Source organism: Lissotriton helveticus, chromosome 11 (genome assembly GCF_964261635.1).
Source record: "Lissotriton helveticus chromosome 11, aLisHel1.1, whole genome shotgun sequence".
Classification (NCBI taxonomy): Eukaryota; Metazoa; Chordata; class Amphibia; order Caudata; family Salamandridae; genus Lissotriton; species Lissotriton helveticus.
The window spans coordinates 76,327,487-76,346,335 of NC_136072.1; the positions used below are offsets into that span (position 1 = coordinate 76,327,487).

General features: G+C 42.3%; 1 pseudogene; it reads left to right on the forward strand.

Moving 5' to 3' along the window:
• Positions 1–17,648: 17,648 nt before the first annotated feature.
• LOC144790716 (ATP-dependent DNA helicase Pif1-like) lies at positions 17,649–18,395 on the forward strand (annotated as a pseudogene).
• The last annotated feature ends 454 nt before the right edge of the window (positions 18,396–18,849 follow it).

Sequence of the window (18,849 nt, forward strand, 5' to 3'; positions counted from 1 at the left end):
ATGGTTGATGACTTGCCACTCATGTACGTCGGTGGTGCTGAAGATGCACCTGTTATTACGGGATTTAGAATTGTTAATCCCAGCAATGACAGTTGCTTTAGGGTTGATGGGTTAGGCTCTGCCCGAGGTTTTTGTCTTGAGGTAAGTGTGTTTAGGTCTTCATGAATTAAGTTAAGATTAAAGTCACCTGATAGTATCAGCAAACTTTGAGAGTTTGTTTTCTGAAGTGTTTTTATGAGTTTGATAAGAACGGACAGTTTCTCTTTTTTTTTAATGTTCAGGGTGGATGTAAATGTTTATTAGCAGCAGTTGCAGTCCCGTTTTCATGGAGATCTTGGTTACCTGAACCCAGCGAAGTCCCACGTCCTGTGTTTCCGGCTCCCAATTAAGTCTCTGCGAGATGTATGTGGATAGCCCTCCACACGGGTGCCCGAACTTGGACGTTCTCTCGGCGAGGATGTGGTATTCAGTGAAGCCGGCAATGGCAGGGGATACCAGGTTCCAGGTCTCTTGTAGTAAAAGAATGTCGTGTTTATAAAAGAACAGTTGTGTCTCACTGTCTTGGTCCATACTACTAAACCCATGGATATTCCAACTGCAAATGCCTATATTAGATGTTTTAACCCTCTTCTTGAGAGCAAAGTTGGGCCGTATATGTTGGGGTAGCTGTACGTGTTTTTTAGGAATACTTTTGATTGAGGATTAGCGGGATCCATGACCAGTCCTGTGTAGGGGACCCACCAGTACAAGATTGCATTAGATGTGTATCGAGTCCGCCGACCTCTTGGGCTACTGAAACCGAACGAGCACCCTGAAGACATGATATTTGCTTACAGTTGATTGAGTCCTCCATGTTTATGTTCTGTAAGCTTTTTGGAAGCGGAAAAGGATATCTCGGACGCGTGTGTTGCGTGAGGGTAATACCCCAATGTTCGAATGGTCCTCTATTTTCAAAGATCTTTGCTGCTGTCTCCATGGAAGCCCAGGTGGTGATGGAGACTTCGGTGTTGGTGTGCTCGGTTTTGGACCGAACTCAACTGAAATTAGATCTTGAGTAGATATTCCTCTAAGCTCGGGAACAAGACTAAATAGTCTTAACAGGTTTCCTCTGTTTAGGATGTCGTGCAAGCCCTTTGTCTAATATTCTGGAGTAAATGTCAAAATTGGTTCTAATTCTGCGGTTGAAATTACTAGTGGATCTTGTGAGCGTGGGACTAAAGAGTTGAGCTTGTTTGCAGAGCAGATTTTATTTGTTGTTTGGATCATGTTCCCTGTAGTGCCCTTGACCCTAGTGCCCCTTACGGGAAAAGGAGTGATTTGTAGCATATGGTTATCTTTAGATTGGATAACGGGTTTAGTCCGGACTGTGCAATTGCGGTTTTGCCCAGTTTTTATTATTGTGATCGGGGAATTGGTCCTTTGTGAGTCGTTTGTTCCTGTTTTGTGTTGAATTGTTCCCACTGGGACCAATGTTTTTTGTTTAATGCGTGTTAATTATTTTTATAGGGGTCAGGTAATGTACTGCCTGATCGTGTGTTTGGTCGCTAATTTGTTGCGTCCTGCGCAATATTGTGGGTCCGCTTGTGCTCGTTAAAAGTTGTAAAGATGGGAGGTTTTTTCTGAGCAGGTCGTCCCCGATTGCAGTTGGATTTCCTTGAGGAGGTGACTGTCCTGCTTTGGGGTAGAGCAAGGACTTTTCGTCTTTGATGTTGTTTCTGGTGGGGAGATCGAAGCTGGTTTTGTATTTGTGCAAGGAACCAATGACCTTCAGGTAATTCCTGGTCTGAACCGCCGGGTTGTGTCCACAGTTTTAAGTTTTAAGTTTTTGGACAGGGCTTTTGCCTGAGGGTGGTGATGACCTTCCAACCGCTTAGTGGCAGTATTTGAGGAGATGTTTGCGGACCCTATGTCTTTTGACAAATCGATCAAGTTGGTATTCCATTCTAGGGGGAACTCTAGATCCCACCTGACCGTGCTGGCCATGAGCAGGAAAATTACAGATTTGCGGCATTTAATTCCCAACCCGGAATACACTCCAAAGCGCAAAATCTCCTGAATGAGAGTTAAGCTGGGGATTGCGAACATACAGAACAGTGTCATCTGCATACAGTGAGACTAACAGGGGGCATGTAATTAGAATCCTCTGTGTAAATGTTTTTCCTGGAAGTGCCTAATAAGGGGGTCCATGGCTAAAATGAACAGTAGCAGCGAAAGGGGGCAGCCCTGCCGAATGCCGTGCAAGTGTGAAAGGGGGGAACAGCGTGCCATTCCAACGGAGCCGGGCCGTCGGTTGACTATATAGCAGAGCAGTAGTAGTGATGAAACCGAATGGCATTCCCATGCGTTGCATGATGTGTAGAATGAAAGGCCACTTGAGGGAATCTAAAGCCTTTTCCGTATCTAGTAGTATGGCCGCAGCAGGGGTATGAGGGTTGATTCTATGTAAGGTATTAAACAACTTGCGTAGATTAAAGGCCGTCTAGCAGTGAGATATGAATCCAGACTGGGCCGGGGAGATTATGGACTTCATCAACAAGGATAGACGGCAGGCCAAAGCTTTTGCCAAGATTTTGTAGTCCAGGTTAAGTAGTGACAACGGTCGATAGGAGCCGCATAATAACGGTTCCTTACCTGGCTTGGGGAGCAAGATGATGACTGCTTCTCGCAGGGTGGGTGGTAAGACATGTCGTTCAAGGGCCTTTGCGTACATTGCGAGGAGCTGGGGAATCAATAAGTCCTTGTAGGCCTTATAAAAGTAGGCAGTGAAGCCATCAAGTCCCGAGTGGAGGAGCTCTTCAATGCCGATATTGCCTCATCTATGCTGTCCTCCGTTATGGGGATAGCCAGGAAGTCCTGCATAACCTTAACAAGGAACACCAACCCGACCTCAGACAGATAACTCTCTTGATCCGTGGTGTCAGTGCCCAGTTTAGTGGTGTATAAGACCTTGAAATAGGAAAGGAATTCCCCCTGAATGTCTAATGGGTCAGAGAGGTGTTGCCCTAGCGTGGACGTCAATTCAGGTATACATGCCTTGCCATAAGGGGGTCCGACCATTTGGGCCAGTAATCAGCCCGGTCTCTCGCCCTCGCCATATACTCTAGCGTTGTGGTACTTCCCCATGTACTCTCCCTCTCTGCGTTATCTCTGAAGTCGGCCAGGAGGGAGAGCCTGCGTTTGTCTAGGTCAGGCCCGGGATTCTGCAACTGCGTGGTGTCTAATGCTCCCAATTCTAGCTCTATCTAGGCTAATGTGGCGCGAAGCTCTCGCAGTACTCCAGCGTTTTTGGATATGCACCCCCTCATGAAGGCTTTAAAACCCTCCCAAAGCATTGCTGCAGTGTCTACTGAACCAGTGTTAAGGGTAAAGTACTCTTCTATTGCCTCCGCAGACCTTCCCGGAACACATCATCCTCAAGCGCACAGCTGGGGAACCTCTACTGCCTTTCAAAACCCTCAGTGTGGGGTATCTTCAAGGTCAACAGTACAGGGGAGTGGTCTGAGTATTTGCGCAGTAGCATCGTGACTGCTTGACACCAGTAGACTAAATCAGGGGAAGCTAACCAGTAGTCCAGTCTAGTCCACGTGTTGTGACAGCTGGTGTAGTGTGTGAAGTCAGTGTGAAGGGGATTCAGATTTCTACCAATGTCAGTGAGGGAGAAGTGTTTACAAAGTGACCTTAGTGCCATTCTCGCGCATGGTTTGGGGTCAGGGGCGCTGGACGTGGTGTCACACAATAAATCTGGGACAATGTTAAAATCGCCGCCTAGGAAAATGGGAACTGGACCGAGCTGTGCCAGCTTGGAGTGCAAGGAGTAGTAAAAATCTGGAGAATCAACATTAGGACCATACATACAAACTAAGGCTAATTTGTGACCCAACAGAAACAGAGAGCCCATCACAATGACAAATCTGTCTTTGTTATCCTGCGTAACAATAGTCAACTGCTATGGAAGTCGTTTGTGGATAAGTATAACAGTGCCCCTAGCGTAATTACTGTAGTTAGAAAAATATCTATGCACGCCCCAGCCAACGGCAAATCGGGCCTGATCTGAGGGGCATAGGTGCGTCTCTTGCAAGAAAGCCACGTCCACTCTGTGGCGTAACAAGTACTGCGTTACCTCTCTCTTGTTCCTGGTGTTATTCAGGCTGCACACATTCCAGGTAGCCAGAATAACCTCTGAGGGGCCAGCATTATGTCCTACCTGTGTCATGGGGAAGTCTGGAGAGAGTATTGAAAAAAGGAGGGCCTAACACACTCATCACAATCAGAAATCTGTACAAGCAATAAAGTCCCAGCGCAACTAAGCTTTGTCCCTCCATACCCCCCTCCCCGCCCAACCAGAGAGGCGAAACCATCATTAACGAATAACAGTGCAAAAACAAGATTTCCTCTGAAGAATTGAAAAGGAAACATAGGTAATACTTGCAGAATTCACACAAGCATGTGTAGGTGAACACCATGAGGGGTAGTGGCAACGCCCCAAACAATGACGTGGCAGTTGACATATAACATTAACAAATGAGTTCACGAAGTCCCTGCAAATCTTAAAACATCACATGGATCAACACAAATTAGCCATGTCCAGTACCCGATAAAAGTTCCAAGTTGGTGTCCGACCCAGTCTACGAGGGGGGCAATCTGCCCTCTTCGATAGGGCGCTTTTTATTTAGTTTGAACGTGTGGCAGAACTCCTGCACCTCCGCGGGGTTATCAAACACACGAGATCATCCATTCACCTCCACTCGCAATCTGGCAGGGTACAACATGCCATATTTCAATCTTATGTTCCGTAGGGCCGCCTTGACACTGGTAAATTTTCACCTGGCTTCTTGCACCATGATGGTGAAGTGTGGGTTGAAGGATAGCTTGGATCCCTGCCACAATGTCTTGCTATGTTCCCTAGCCAGTTGTAGAGCAGTGTCACGGTCCCTGAAATTCATGACCCGAGCTATTATGGGTCTAGGCCGGCACCCAGGGTTAGGACGCGGCCCCAGTGACCTATGAGCGTGCTCAACTACGAAGCCAGTGGTGAAAGCCTCTCACCCAAACAGGTCAATCAGGATCATTTCCACTAGCATGTCCATAAAGGCAGCAGCTGTAGACTCCAGGACACCTAGGATGCGCACGTTGTTGCGACGGCTGCGCGCCTCCAAGTCCTGATTCTTGACCGCCACTTCCTTGAGAATGCGTTCCATTCGATCAAGTCTTTTCAAGGATTGCGCTGTCCCGTCTTCCAGGTCAGAAGTGCGAAATTCCACTATGTCCAGCCTCCGGCCGTGAGCTTGTATCTTGGACCCCAGTTCCGCCATATGCTTCTCCAGGGTATCGAACCATACGTCCAGAGCTCGTAATCCAGCTCTCATTTCTTGCAGCAATGAACCCAGTTGAGGAGCGTCTCCTTCTAGAGCAGGAGTTTTCTGGCTGCCTTCAGCCATGGAGTCCGCGGGGTCTTGGGTTGCTTCAGAGACCTTTTCAAAAGGGAGAAGGCGCTGTTTGGGATCCTTGCGGCCCATTCTGCAGCTTCCACCACCAGGCGCTGCGCAGTCCCACTACGGGCGCCCAATCTAGCCAGGGTCGCAGCGGGGTCTGAACTGGTGAAGATAAAGAATCTGGGATGGGCCAGAAGTGTACTGATATGAAGTACTCAAGATCCGGACAAGGACCCGGATGCACACCGCGGTGCAGTGACTGAGGCAGCTGGGCTATATGTAGGGAGGCCATCACACAGTGCAGAGAGACCTTAGTGCAGTGGGGACATGAAGCAGGCTGATGCCTCGGGCCTAATGTCGCGCGAGAGGAGGAGGGTTCAACATGCTCAGCTCCCATCGCTAAGGTGCATGCGGGCCAGCTGGATCAGCTCTGTTTAGTACAATAGCTTGCTGGAGTGCAGGTAGGCTGAAGGAGGAGTCCGGCATGCGCTGCAGTGCGGTGTTCAGTGTGACGGAGTAGCCAGGCCAGGCAGCCGATTAGGAGGGGAGGGGGGAGCCAAGAGGACAGCGGCAGAGCAGGAGCACAAGCAGGAAGAGGAGGGGGCCCCCGGGCACTAGAGTGGAATAGCGCCCTGTAAATTAGCTATGGGAGCGCAGGCTCTGTCCCCGTGCCCCGCCGTGGCCCCGCCCGGCAAATGCTCCGCACCCGAGAGGCCAACAGACCTCCCACCGTGCACGAGCACCTGGCAGGCGGATGGTGTATCACTCACCGCCCCCACACGCCGTCCGTCGACTCACAGAACCCCGCCACGTCTTCTGACTCGCGGCCGAATCCCCCGATGTTGCTCAGGATGTCAGGGCCGCCATTTTGGATCTCGCCCGTACCGTGGAGAGTTTTGCCATTTACCATCGATAGCCATCAATCAGCAACAGCTGGGGGCCCATCGGGATCCCAACTCCTTCCGATGCGTTTAGGTGCCGATCCCAGGAAAAAAAAAGCCGCTGGAAGCTGGGAAATCGTTCGCGGCCACGTCGTTCCACGGAGCCTCAAAGCCAAGCGACCTTCTCGGTCTCCGGCTTGGCCATGCCCTCCGGTAACTTATACTTTTGTGTAAGTTTACACTTTTAAGTGAGTTACCACTTTTTGATATTTACAAACTCTGAGTCTGATTTACAAACTATACCTTTTTTGATACTACTACAAAACATACTACAAACTGTATGTTTTGTTCATACTTATACGTAGGGAATTCTCCACTCCATTTAGTAGTAAACATGGAAGGGCCCCAGGGAAGTGGGTGGGAAAAGGGAAGACTTACTACTAAAGACGAAGGAAATAGGGAGGAATAGGAGAATTTTAGGAAGAGTGAGGTTGGGGATTGGGAGAGCCATCCCCCACCCATGCAAGAGTAAGCAATTGCATTGCTCTGGGGTGGAGATATGTAACCTACACTTTAAGGAACTTTACACTATGTGAATACAGAAAGCAGTAAACTTACAACAAAGTGTAAACTTACTCAAAAGTGTAACTTGCCTTTGGGAATTAGGCCCTTGTGAGTGTAATAATTTACTACAAAAAACAGTAGTAAGTCCAGCACTACACATGGCCAATGGCTGGTAATTCAACACCCCCCATAGAAATTAATGGAGGTGGGGACTTATCATAAAACCCCACAGAAAATAATGTTAAATTCAAATCAAATTATTTAAAATAGGTAAAATATGAATAAATATAAATGAATGGTAAAGAAATATATAAACAGCACATGTTTATTATTTCATTATTAAAAAATATATATCATACTTAGAATTTTAAAAATAATGTGACCCTTGTGAATAGGGCACTATATTTTTTGCATTCACATTGAACATCTTGAATCTTACTTATAGTTGTCTCATATTCCATCATTTGGTGTCACATTGAATAACGGTCTCAATGTCAATGCAACATTTGAGAGACAAAAGAAAATTGCTTCAGTCTAAGGTGCACAATTTTAAAAATAGAAAAAACTCAAGAGACTGACCTTAGTTTGTGTAATTTGAAATTATCAAATGTTCTGGGTTTTTAAACAGATATATCTGTACTTTAATAATTTGTTCTAGATAAGCAAGATGTCACATTATAAGATACTGTGGCATTAAACTGTTAATTTCTGTGTAAACCTAAATTGAGTGAATATGATACCCAACACACTTCCATTCAAAACTACGATAGGAACGAAATTTCCATTATTACCAATATAAATCATACCCTGATACAGCTTTGTTTAAACCATTTTTTGTTGAATGCAGGACCCTCCCACTCCATTCCATTTTTTTAATTTCTTCCATGGTGGTCTAGTGGGCAGGTAAAAAAAACAACAACAATTCGACCATTAGGAGGTATAATAGGCTGCGTGGACCCTGGTTAGCGAGGAGAGGGTTACCCATGGTGAAGGGACCACTCCCCTTCTGATAATTTCCCTGGTGGTCTAGTAGAGTATATTCCTGCTCAGGTATCCCCCTCCTGTGGCAATCCCAAGAAGCACTTTACTAGGGAGAAGCCTCATGACCTCTTCTACTGGAAATGGTGTTTGACAGCTGAGCTGTACCCTTGAATACAGACCGCACTGAAAGCAGCTGAAACCTTCAGACTCCTGGTATTTCATGGTGCAAGGTGTGAAAATGGAAAAAATAATGTTTTGTGGTGCAGGGAATGCACTTACCCTGCATCACACAGTGGGTCTTGACAGGGTATTCTCTTTGTGTGAGCTTCATAAGGACTCCCAGGCATGGGTGTGAGAATGTGATCTCCATAGAGTCTGCACTCTAAGTGCCTGATTACAAATATAGGTTATAGTTATTGCACCTGGTAAATAATGATACATTGGGGTTCCTTACAAAATCCGCATGGTATGGTAAATACCATACTCATTTTCCCTGTTAAATTTCCGCAGGTTGAAGCTGTCGAAATGTAACAAAGCTAGAGGTATCTAATGCATCCAATAATTATTGAATGTGTTAAATACCTTTTAACTCATACATCACACTCATACTCCTACACTCATAAATGGGTTTACACACGGGTTTGAATGTAATGAGCATCTCAAAATCATGCCCTAAACATAGTGCCCAATTCACAAAGGTAAACGTACACATTCGTGTAGGTTTACTACTTTACGGTGGTCCCAAAGATAAACTTAGACCAAAAGTCTAACTTCACTACTTTACAATATTCACAAAGGTAAACTTAGACCAAAAGTAATTTAGTACTAGTAAAGTTAGACTTTTGGTCTCGGTTTACCTTTATGAATTCCAAAAAGTAGTAAACTCACACAAAAATGCAAGTTTACCTTTGTGAACCGAGCCCGTAGTGTGGAGGACATGGAGGTCACATTCGCTGCAATCAATGGACTGAGAAAGGACAATGACTTGCTTATTGTTTCACATTAATATCATTATTATTACAAGTTTATCCAGCATGGAGTGCTTTTAGTAAACTTGTAACAAAAAGCATAGCAGCACCTATATATATATATATATTATATATATATATATATATATATATATATATATATATATAATATATATATATACACACACACACACACACACACACAGTACTTTTCTTCACCGGCTCCCTGCACGCAGAACCAGAAAGGGAATGGACTCCTCTTGTTTTGTGCAAGTTTCTTTATTTTGTCGGGTTTAAGTCGCTATGACGCATTTCAACCCACCAGGGGTCTTGATCACATGGCTTCATTTCTCACCCCCATTTAAAGTGCACAGTGCCAATATTCTTAATAGATATCAAAACAGACTGTTTGACCTTTGTTCTATTGCACCATTTCAAGTTTTTAGCAGGGTATGAGTGTTTGTTTTCACATACAGTTAGTCATTATTTACTAATCTTTTGTCAAATTTCTATTAGAGTTCTTCGTATTGCCGTATAAATACGCACATAATACTTGTTTTTTTTCTAAAAACTATAATGAAAGCTTACTGCAACATTCCATGACATTTAAAAGAAACCCTGTGCAAACTACACAATAAATTCATTCAATTTAAACCTTATGCAAATTACGCAATAAGTTAATTCAGTTTAAATATAATGAACAATTGAAAACACTATTCATTGCCAAGCAAGCTCTCAAAATTTACATTTTGGCATATGTTCTTCATATTGCTAACACATATTGCTTTTAATGTGTTACGCCTCGCCCAATCTGTTTCAATTGTTCAGATTTGTTATTTATTCATAAATGTTTGTTTCAGGAGATAATTAAAAACTGTTATGTTGGAATTATATTACCCCTGTGGGTACATATCCCTGCTGTCTGACTGACTTAAAATGTATGTGCAAAATTACAAAATCTCAATTTAATTAGCATGATTTGTTGAATTTAATTCCTAACTTTTTTCATGAGAATTATGTACAAAAAGTGCCTGAAGTGCTGTATGTAAAGAAACAGAAAAGTGAAATAACGGGAAAAAGGGGAAGGGGATTTTTCATCTATCGGAAAGGGGGATAGCAGCCTTTCTTTTAAAACCTTGAATTGGATATGTTTCAGTTTTCTTTGGACAAAAGCTTAGATTGTATTGTATCTTTGGGGTTATAGCCACGTGTACAGATCTTCGGTGGTATTCAGCCCATGTGGGCTCTTGCTATCCAATTCTAGGATGAACCTGGTTTCCAGCCTTCTTAGTGTTGCTGCCCTGTTGCCCACCTGTCTTAAGGGCGGGACTGCATCCAACACATAATATTTTAAATGGTCTATGTTGTGAGCATGGACCTCTTTAAAATGGCGGGCCACCGTATATGTAATATCTGAATTGGTGATAGCCCGAGATGCTGGAAAATTCTCTTGTGGACCTGCAGCTTTGTGCTGCCTATATATCTTAGTCCACAAGAGCACTCCAGCATGTAAATGGCAAATTCAGATTTACATGTTAAAAGCTTGTTGATTTTAACAGATCCCTCTCTAAAAGGAGTACAATATGAAGTGTTTCTCACTCTATATTTACATGCTTTACACATTGTACATTTGACAAAACCCTTGCGATCTGTCATCCAGTTGCCCCTTGTTGTAATTTCAGGACTACAGCTGCTTAAAAATCACTTGTACTGGGGGCTTTTGTGAATGTGATTACTGGATAAATTGGTAGCTTGTTGCCAATGACCTGATCACTCCGCACTAGATGCTAGTTTTTCTTGACAATTTTTCTAAGTTCATCTTTTTGTTTATTGTATGTTAAAATGAGCCTGGGGCTAGTTTGAACTTTTTCTGATTCCCTCCCCTTTTTGTTTTTTCTGCCTTTTGGCTTTAGCAGTAGGTCTTCTCGGGATAGTTCTTTGGTGTGGTGTATTGCTTCCTCAATGGTGCGTTTTGAGTATCCTCTAGCCTGGAAATGGATTTTGCACTCTGCTTGTGCTGTTATTAGATCTATTTCCTTACTGCATATTCTGCATTTTCGCAGCATTTCCCCATAAGGGACACTACAGATAGTATAACTCGGGTGAAAACTGCTAGAGTGTAGAATTGTATTACCTGATGTGGGTTTCCGAAGTATTTTGGGGGCATATTACCAAGGGCCCTTATCGCCGCTTTAGCGGGGCAGGCCTTTTTCCCGCTAAAGCGGCGATAATTTTCGCGCCTAATTACCAAGCTGTCGCTAACACCAGTTAGCGACAGCTTGTAGGCGATAGCGAGCATTTTGGGGCCCGCTTTGCATGTCTGCGATATTTATCGCTAATGACATGCAAAGTGGGCGTGCCAAGATGTTAGCGACTGAAAACAGTCGCTAACATTGCTATCGCCTATGATCAACACAGGCGTAGTTTTGGAAATATTCGCGCTAAGCGCGAATATCTCCAAAAGCTAACGCCTGCCCTGACCAGTTCTTAGCCATGTTATCCAATGGGAGGTGGATAACATGGCTAAGTGCATTGTCACGCTAATGCGTGTATATCGCTGTATTGACAGCGATATTCACACATTTCGCCTGATTTTTATCGCTTTTGAGATAAACCTTGCTAATAGCAAGTTATCTCAGCGATAAAAACAGGTGAAGGGCGGCGATAAAAATATTACCGCTAACCCTACTTAGCGATAAATATCTCTGTAGGTTGGTAATATGCCCCAAGGTTTCTAACCTCCCATCTGACACATACATTTCTACATCCAGGAAACAAATAGTGCTTTCACTGATGTCATATGTGAACTTTAAGTTTATACTGTTACAATTCAATTTGTTTATAAACTCTTCTGCACTTTGTTTGTCCCCCTTCCACGCCACGAATAAATCATCGATAAAATGCACCCATTTTAACACATTGTTTGCCATTGTATCTCTGTGCTGAGTTCCTAAAATATTCTCCTCCCACCATCCCATATGGAGGTAAGCGTTGCTTGGCGAGAAGCTCGCCCCCATGGCCACGCCACTTACTTGATGAAAGACCTGTTGCTGAAATAAAAAGTAATTGTTTTCCAAACAAAACTTTGTAAGATCTATCAACATCTTATTGTCCGTGTATAGTTCAATGGGTCTGGTTCCTAGAAAATGTTCAAACGCTCGTATTCCATCATGATGATGTATTGAAGCATACAGATTAGAGACATCCGTCGATATCAATAGATAATCCTCTTTCCAACGGAAGTCATGCATTTGATGGAAGAGCCTTTACCTGATCCTGGAGGAAGGAGTCTATGGGGCAGATTTACAAGCCCCTTGCGCCACTTGTGCGTCACTTTTCCCACATTAAAAGTGACGCAAAAGTGTTGCAAGGGTCTTGTATATTGTATTGTATATTGTATATTGATACATTTTCTAATAAACTCTCGTTAGCGGAAATGATGGGCCTGCCCTGTGGTCGTTGTTTATCTGTATGAAACTTGGGAATAAAATAAATCACCGGGGTAACATGGTAATCATTTTCAAGATATTTCAGTTTCTCTTGTTTGATTAGGCCCATATTTTTCCACGCTAATAGTTTGGCAAACAGTTCACTCTGTGCTGTTTTAATGGCATGTTTGTTACTCAGTTTTTAGCAGTTGCGATCACGTAGTTGTGATAGTGTCTCTTCCAATAAATGTCCGTTCGGCCGGATGAAGACATTGCAGCCTTTGTCTGAATTACGCACAACTATTCAGTCACTATCTGGTAGTTTTTTGATCAGTTGGTGATATTTATAGGAATTTGACTTTCGTTTGCTATTATTCTTTTGTGTTTTAAAATTCAACTTTAGGATTTCTGATGTTAAAATGTCAAGAAAAGAATCAATAGAATCCCTCGGCATAACTAGTACGAATTTTGATTTGGGTTTGAATCCTGTGAGTGGAGCTGCACTTATATTTATTCCTTGCTGTTGCATGTAGATTTGTGTAGGTTTCTTATTTTCCGACCCTGATTTCTTATTTTGGAGGGCATGGAGGTCCTGTAATACGCTGACATCTGAAGCTGCCAATTTTGTATCCGCATTCTGCAATGGATTTGTTGAAGTTTATATTGCAGCTTTATCTTTTCTTAGTTGATGGTATTTTTGTAGCTTCAATTTTCTAATAAATTTATATATATCAGCTTGTTTGGGGATTGTCGAAATCCCATACTGGGCAGTATGAGAGCCGTAGCGCTAGCAGTTGTTTTTCTGCTGCATCCAAGTTGATATTTGAGAGGTTGATGATGGTATTGATATGGGTAGTATGCTCTATTATTTGCGGCGCCACCCTCGGTTGTTCGTTTTCTTGGAGTTTGATTGCGTTTTGACGCCCTCTTGTCCTTCTTTCACTGCGCCTTGAGTTTAGCTTGGGGTTGGTGTTTCTGGGACGTAATGTTTGGCACCTTTCTTCCCATAAAAATTTGAGTTCCTCTGCTAGTGTATGTTTTCGCAACTGTGGTCTGATACCCCCTGATGTGCTTGGGTTATGCTCAGTCTCTCTCTCTCTCTCTCGCTCTATATATATCTCTATATCTATATCTATATATATATATATATATATATATATCTATACTACTATTATAAAGAGAGAACACAAACCTTTGAGCCAGGTAAACTACAAAAGTAATGCACCAATCACTACACCCAATACACCATTTGAAAGGGGAGATATAGCAGAAGGACATAGGCTATAGATGTGTACACCATATACATTACAAAAGCAAAAACGCCAAAAGTGTAAAAGTAGTCCCTTGGGGGTGTGGTTGTGTGTAAGAACGTGGCCGTGGGCGTATCAAACAACAAATGTGGATTTATAACTAACATTTGCAAATACAAAAACATACATCGGAAATGCAATTTAGATACACACATACAGCGCGGTATCAGCGCGGTATAATCAGCGCGGTATAACAAATATACTAAAATAACAGAGGGGCGCGCTATATACACACATTCCTTGTAGTTACCCACACAACATTGACGCCTTCGTACTCCCATTACATTCAAAAGCGGGCGTGCCTTCCATAGACGATGACTCTAAAATGATGTCACACAGGGGGCAGGGTGAATAAGATTGTAGACCAATGACAACGCAGCAAAAAAAACACAGAAACGACTTCAGAATAAAAAAATAACAACTCTGTAACCATTGGCCAACGACGTCATAAAGGGGCCAAACAGGAAGAAAACAAGGCGCCATTTCTTCACAGAGAAACGCTATTGAGGATTCATTTATGCGTTTTTACATAGCGAGGAAATGACCCGAAGGCGTATTTATTTAGCGCGGACCCGTTCTTAGATAGCGCTGAACTTAGCCGAAGGCGTCTTTATATAGCGCGGACCCGTTCTTACATAGCGCTGAACTTAGTCGAAGGCGTCGTTATAGCGCCGACATTACCCGAAGGCGTCAGAGCGCATCACAGAACTCAAACATAAGGAGCACATTACACGCGAACAGATTACAAAAGCTGACTTTAGGATACATGAGGGAAAAGTGACAATTGTGACCAAACAAAATACATGAGGTAGCAAAAACTGACAGGAGGAAACACTAACAAGTGTGCAGGTTACAAGACAAAACAAAGTGCAATTAGAGGTATAATACTGCAATATATGCTACACACTCAGGCACAAGAATAAACGTTACGTAGGCAATGGTGGCACTTGTGCAAGTATCAACAGCAAACAAAATGTGAGAGGTAGCATACTGTCTGTTACAAGGGAAAAGTGGTGTGTGCAACTAACAGAAATGAAACATAAGGAGCACATTACACGTGAACAGATTACAAAAGCAGACGTTAAGATACATGAGGGAAAAGTGACAATTGTGACCAAACAAAATACATGAGGTAGCAAAAACTGCCAGGAGGAAACAGTGACAAGTGTGCAGGTTACACGACAAAACAAAGTACAATTAGAGGTATAATACTGCAATATATGCTACACACTCAGGCACAAGAATAAACGTTACGTAGGCAATGGTGGCACACACATTACTACGGAAAAACAATTAGGGAAAGCAACAGTGAACATCAATGTAACTCTCTTTTGTAAATATTTAAAACATACATTTCAATATGGTGAAGAGGAAAACACATCTTTCATGGACTACATATAAAAAACGCGCAAACACAAACATGCGCATAAGACTGACAGAGACAAATAATGAGGAAACATTACATAACATCGATGCACCGTCAACCTCATATCTTTCACAAACAGCAAATACAACACATTCACAACAGCATCATAACAGTACTCCACAGCCAACAACCTCTAATACCACAGACACTAACAACACTTACAACACCATCAAAGACAACACTGACACATTCATTCCCAATCAAACAGAGTAGACACACAACATACAAAAACACCAAAGTTTCAGAACTCCAACTATGCTATCACATCAAGAAGAACATACAGTACAATACCCACACACTCTCAGATCTGCATTCAACTACAACCCACTTCATGACTACAGCAACAATCCACATGTAAAAATTGGACTCATGAACAATATCTGTACTCACTGCAACGCACTTAAATGGAAGGCAGAGCCTTAAGGCCTTTGCTGCTCATCAGGAAAAATAATACTTAACAACATTGAAGATCCACCGCCACTCATTAGACAACTACTGGATGGCACTCACACACTTTCAAATCATTTCTTAACAAACACACGCCGTTATAATACTCTATTCCAAATGACATCCTTTGGTGCAAATGAAGTTAGAGAAGGAAATTTCATGCCGACATTTAAAATACAGGGACAGTTATACCACTTGATTGGAAGTATGCTTCCAATGGAAGGGAAAGCGCCACAGTTCCTACAAATATATTTCCTATCTCAACAGCAACAAATAGACGCACGCTCAAACATGGTGCCAAATTTGAACACAGACCTTATTCAACTACTACAAGACACATTGCACCATCATAACACATACATTCGTTCACTAAAGTACAACTATGAAATGCATTCACAAGAGGAAGATTTGCGCATTATTATACACGCTGATAAACACCCACCAAATACACATGCAGGAAGATTTAATGCACCAACTACCGATGAAGTTGTAGTTCTTTTAGTGAACGAGAATAAGGGGCCACGCGACATTGTATTACATACCCGAGAGGGAATACTACGCAAAGTATCTGAATTACATAGATCCTATGATCCTTTACAATACCCCATCCTATTCCCTAAAGGTGAAGATGGTTATTGTCTCAATATACCACAAAGAAACTCTGCAACAAACAAAACAGTTACATGCATGTAGTACTATGCCTATACTCTTATGATTAGAAATACAACTTTCAATACCTTGCATTGGTTCCGCAATCTCTTCAATCAATACATTGTCGATATGATGGCCAAAATGATCACAGAAAGACTAGACTTTATCAGGCACAATCAAAAACAACTACATGCAGACAACTACATAAATTTAAAAGATGCAGTCAATGAAGATCACAATGTACAAGCTCGAGACATTGGAAAGCATGTTATTTTACCAGCTACCTTCACTGAATCACCAAGGTACATGCACGAAAAAACACTAGATGCTATGACATCCGTCAGGCACTATGGCAGACCAGATTTATTAATTACTTTCACATGCAATCCAGACTGGCAAGAAATTAAAGATCAATTGTTCCCCAAACAAAAAGCATGCGATAGACATGACATCGTTGCACGGGTCTTCAATTTAAAAGTAAAACCACTAATGAAACTATTAACACAACAAGGTATCTTTGGATCTGCTAAAGCTTACATATTTACTATTGAATGGCAAAAGAGAGGACTACCTCATGTACACATACTATTATGGCTTGAACCAAAAAATCAGGCAGATGACGTTGATCTCATTATCTCCGCTGAGCTGCCTGATCCTATTAACGATCCTTCACTATTTCTTATTGTCAAGAAAAACATGATACATGGTCCATGTGGTGAACACAACATTCTTTCACCGTGTATGAAAAACGGGATTTGCACCAAAAAATACCTACGCCCTCTAAATAATGAAACTGAAACTGGAGTTAACGGCTACCCCATTTACCAGAGGAGGAACATCGAACATGGTGGACATACTGTCACAATGACGGTTAGAGGACAGGAAGTCACTGTCAATAATCAGTGGGTTGTTCCATATTCACCACTACTCTGTCGCACTTTCAATGCTCACATTAATATTGAATACTACCAATCTGTTAAAGCTATCAAATATAATTGCAAATATATTAACAAAGACTCGGTTCAAGCAACTGCTGCTATTGAAAACAAACACAATGAAATAGACACATATCTAAATGGAAGGTATATTAGCACTTCCGAAGCAGTGTGGCGCATTCTAGAGTTTCACATTCATGAACGCCATCCCACTGTCACACATCTAGCTGTGCATCTCTAAAATGGTCAAAGAGTCTATTTCAATGACAAGAACATTCTACATGTAGCACAGAACCCAACGCACACAACGCTTACTGCCTTCTTCCAATTGTGTGCCACCGACAATGTTGCAAAAACATTGCTATACCAAGAAGTACCACAATACTATACATGGTCAAATTCAAATTTTCAACGCCGCAAACGTGGACAGCAAGTATTAGGACACCCTGGTGTAAAAAAAGACTCACTCTCACATTCCCCATCAAAGCTACGTGAATTGTTTGTTACTATTCTGCTGTTTTGTAACCCATCTGATCCTCTCACTTTATGGGACCAATACAAAGAAGATTTGTGTGAAGATATACTACACAATAGGCGTCAAGAAACAAATGATGAATCAATACCAATGAGTAATGACATATTTAACCAGGGTCTCATACTAATTGAAGACTCGCTGTATGTACTAAGTGAAAAAACTTTAAAAGATTTCAAACTGCCGCAAACAAATAGAACTATACATACACCGTACAACCATACTGATTTTGAAAACTCTACAGAGAACCTACTGCAATACGTTGCACAACATTTGCCTAACTTAGTGCCCGATCAAACAATAGCATACAACACCATTGTTGAAAGTGTGGAAACAAAAGATGGAAACATTTTCTTCTTAGACGCACCAGGAGGTACTGGGAAAATGTACTTAATCAACCTAATACTTGCAAAAATATGCTCTTTAGGACTATTGGCTCTGGCAGTTGCATCTTCTGGAATAGCTGCCACTTTGCTAACTGGAGGTAAAACAGCACACTCCACGTTTAAACTACCTTTAACTGTTTCCATTGAAAATGAATCCACTTGCTCAGTACGCAAAAACGGACCCTTAGGCACCCTGCTTCAAAAAGTGGCTCTTATTATGTGGGACGAATCTACTATGACACACCGCGCACATATAGACACCGTACACAAAACTCTATAAGACATTAGAAATTGTCCTAAAATCATGGGTGGGGTCACTTTTGTCTTTGCAGGTGACTTCCGTCAGACTCTTCCTGTTGTCCCAAGAGGAACACGTGCTGATATACTAAAAGCATGCTTCAAAGCATCACACCTATGGGACTCCGTACAACTCTTACCTTACGCTCTAACATGAGAACACATTTAGGAGGTGGAGATAATCTCTTTGCTGATCTTCTACTACAAGTTGGTAATGGAGATTTACACAACACAAATGATAACATTAATATTGAAAATTTAAGGACGCCTGTCTCGAACTTACAGGAACTCATACAACATGTATACTTAGACGTTCACAATATTATTAACAAAGACTACCAATGGATTAGTTGCACCCAGAAACACAAGTGTCAACCACATCAATGAACACATACTACTTCAAATCCTAGGGGAAACAAAACTATATAAATCCATTGACACAGTATTAGATACAGAAGACGCAGTACATTATCCTCAAGAATTCCTAAACTCACTTAACCCTTCGGGACTTCCACATCATGTACTCCAAATAAAAGTCGGCATCCCAATCATCTTATTGCGAAACCTACATCCGCCAAATCTATGCAATGGAACCCGACTACAAGTGAAAA